The sequence below is a fragment of the Chiloscyllium plagiosum genome, chromosome 43 (assembly GCF_004010195.1).
Source record: "Chiloscyllium plagiosum isolate BGI_BamShark_2017 chromosome 43, ASM401019v2, whole genome shotgun sequence".
Taxonomy (NCBI): domain Eukaryota; kingdom Metazoa; phylum Chordata; class Chondrichthyes; order Orectolobiformes; family Hemiscylliidae; genus Chiloscyllium; species Chiloscyllium plagiosum.
The window spans coordinates 15,649,552-15,653,405 of NC_057752.1; positions in this window are offsets into that span (position 1 = coordinate 15,649,552).

The window sequence follows — 3,854 nt, forward strand, 5'->3', positions numbered from 1 at the left end:
CCCTCTGCTCCCTGTCCATTCATGTATCTGTCTAGATACATTGTCGTACCCACTTCTACCACCTCCACTGACAATGTGTTCCAGGCACCCATCACTATCTATGCAAAGAACTTTCCATGCATGTCTCCCTTAAACTTTCCCCCTCACTTGAACCCATGACCCCTTGTAACTGAATCCACCACCCCCGTGAAAAATTTCTTGCTGTCCACCCTGTCAAAACCTCTCGTGATTTTGTAGATCTCAATCAGGTCCACCCTCAACTGTTTTTCTACTGAACGTAATTCTCATCTACTCGACCTCTCTTCATAGCTATCACCCTCCATACGAGACAAAATCCTGGTGAACCCCGTCTGCAGCCTTACCAAAGCATCCACATCCTTTTGGTAACGTGGCGACCAGAACTGTACGCAGTATTTCAAATATGGCTGAACCAAAGTCTTATACAACTGTAACATGACTTGCCAACTCTTGTACTCAATATCCCATCCGATGAAGGAAAGCATGCCGTATGTCTTCTTGACCACTTTGCTAACCTGCATTGCTTTCTTCATGTTACAATGGATCTGAACACGCAGATCTCTCTGCACATCAATTATCCCAAGGCTTTTCCATTTATTATATAGTTCGCCCTTAAATTGGATCTTCTAAAATGCATCACCTCGCATTTGCCTGGATTGAAATCCATCTGCCATTTCTTCACCCAACTCTCCAAACAATCTGTATTCTGTTGCATTCTATGATAGTCCCATTCACGATCTGCTGCTCCACCAATCTTAGTGTCATCCGCAGACTTGCTAATTAGACCTCCTCCACCTTCCTCTTAGAGCAGGCTCGGCCATTTTATGCAATCCTTTCACTGAAAACATATTCCCACCTGTTAATTTTAATGTCTCAACAGGTATCACGATCTTCCTTGAACATACATGCTCTCAAATCACCGCGTCTCTTCCACTCACATTCCATCTCTCTCTCTGTCGTTCTCGCCCTGACCTGACACACTCCCATCTCTTAGATCTTTTCACTCTGCCCTGACCTATGTCGCTGTCTGTTTCATCCCCCTTATTTTGGTCATTCTATCTTGCTCTATCTCTCTCACCCCATCCCTGCCTCTCTCTCAGCCAAATCCTTTGTCCTTCTCATCCTTTCTCCATCACATCCCCAGTGACTCACAGACTGTGTCACCATCTCTATCACTCCATATATCTTTCAGCCTCTCTCTTTATCTCTCTTCCTTGTCTCTCTTTGATATTCTGTCTCTCTGTCTGTCTCTCTCTACACCACAGTCTCTCTCTCTCTCTTTCTGTCATCCTATCTTTCTATCCAATCTCTCTCTCATTTTGTCTTTTTCTGTGCCCCGTCTCTGCCTGTGCCTGTCTTTCCTCCTCTTGCTACTGTAGTAATTGTAACAAGGTCAGTCAGTAGGATCTCAGAGAATTTGGTGGGATCAGCGGCCTCCATCTTGCCACAGCAGCAGTGGGACTGGTGAGAGTGTGGAGGAAGGGGCTGCTGGGAAGGTCAATTAACCCTTTACTAACTTATCCCATGAATACGCGGATCACACGTTAGCAGAAGCACACAAGGGACTGCTGAGTAAGTGAGGTAATATATTTGGGTGGTTGCTTTACCTAAAACACTACTTCGGTAGGGTCTCTCACCAATCCTACTCCTCTTCCTCTAACCAAAAAAAAAAGGTTTTGTGCACCGATTCATTCAGGTAAGTAGTTGTTTCAATAGTCTGTTTGGGAATTCAGAACAGTGGGAATGGATGTAAGGGCAGTTGCATGATCCTCCGGCCGGATGTGGGAAGTAAGGGTCACTAATCGTGTCCCCAATTACTTCATCTGTCAGAATTTCTCCCAGTTCCAGCTCCTCGGAAACTGTATTAGGGAACTGGAGCTGGAGCTGGATGAACTTCGCATCATTTGGAAGGCAGAGGATTTATCATACATGAATTCCAGGGACGTAGTCTTGAGGATCTAAAATTTGAATTTAGGCTGTTGTTAGAAGCATCGAGTGTATGCAGATTTCTATTAACGACTCCGCCGTCTCCAACCTTGCAAAGGGAGAGATGATAAAGATCAAACTTGACCTGCTGTGTGGACTTGCCATTGCCAGCATTGGTGCACAAGAAGGGACAGTTTACCTGTGCGATCCTGAGCAAACAGAGACTGTGTACCAACTATGTCAGAAAGATGTCCTTGTGTGCCAAGAGATTGAATGTTACCAAGAATGACTATTGCAGTGGTCAACTGCATCAAAAACATTGACCAGTTCATTTACAGACCACGTCTAAATGGTCTTTACTCTTTAAAGGTGTTGTGTGACAGTTTGATTTCATTTGTACTATGGGCATCCCTGGTAAGCCTTGTCGCCTTTCAGATAGATCACGTAGTAAAAGAGACAAAGGGGGGTTTTTATCCTTCACTAACAATTTGTTTCTAGAAAGCCATAACATATTTGGAGAGGATGAAGTAGTTTGTTATGTCCTTACTTCAGCAACAGACTCCCTGACCCCTTTTACCTTCTAAGTCCTAACATGGGGGTATAGAATAGTTCTAAATTATGTACAGGATTATGGACTTCCTCCAATAAATCCACGATATCCTATCCAAATTGCTACAATGGTAAGGGATGGGGGGTGCGCTATGTCAAAGTGCCTAAAATTATCCCCTGTGCTCTGGTAAAATGTATCAGTCGTCACTGCTTCCCTAAAGGAGCTCGCAACTCGTGCGTATGCCTTAAGGAGGAATGTGTTTATATTACCACTACTATTCAAACCCTTTGTGGGGTGGGTAGCAACACCCACCTTCATTATGATACCTCTAATGGCACTAATATTTTCCCAATTATTGGATGGGTAGAAACATTCTGGGATATTGACCACGTCTCTTATCAAGAGACCCACCTCATTCGACTAAATGATTTTCAGTCTTTACGTTCGGGACCAAACAAATAATCATGGATTACCCAGATACTCCAGGAAGTCACAAAAATAGGCCCGCTTCTTATTGGGAAGGTCCCTCCGTTATCTATACTAAACCTGGATATTATTTTTTCAGTGATAATAACGCATCTAAATACCTTGTCCCGAATAGAAGAAGTACTCCTCGTGTTGTAGCGGTAGGAACACTATTTCCAACTACTGTTGCCTGTCCACTTGCCTGGCAACGAGATTCAAATTCCCCTGTTAAACATTCAGTTTCTCCTGACTTTTGTGCAGATTGGAAGAATCCAAAGGCCATATCAAGAAGTAAAACTCACTCATTGGCATATGCGGCTCTTAGTGTTCTTTCTGTAGGAGGGTCATCAGGAATTATTAGTCATCAAAACCGTAATTCCGTAATTAATCTCATTTGTGGACTCACGATTTTGGGAAATGAGACAACTGTTGTCCTAATAGAAATTAGTGACATACTTTCAGAATTGTGCCTATTTACCCAACAAAACCGCTGTGCACTCGATTACATGCTTGTGAAAGAACGTGGAGTTTGTGCAATAGTCAAAGGAAAGTGCAACATGGAGGTCACTAATTTTATCGAAAACATTACTAGACATATAGATAATATCCACACTTTTGTCAACCAAATGAATGAAGGTGCATGATTGGGTTTTGGCTCATGGTACAACTGGCTAATCAATATGGCTATATATGCTGTTATTGTTTGAGTTGGTATTTTGCTGGTATTGCTATTGTTAACTGTATTATTGCTAAAATGTTAGATTCTATTGACATCATTGGTTCCACCCAGAAAATACTTCTCCACTCAGCTGATGGTGAGGAAGCACCAGTGCCTGCCCCGGGTTACTCTTCGGAGGAAGAGAAAGTTTGGCAGTCATTCGCTGCCATCAAATTG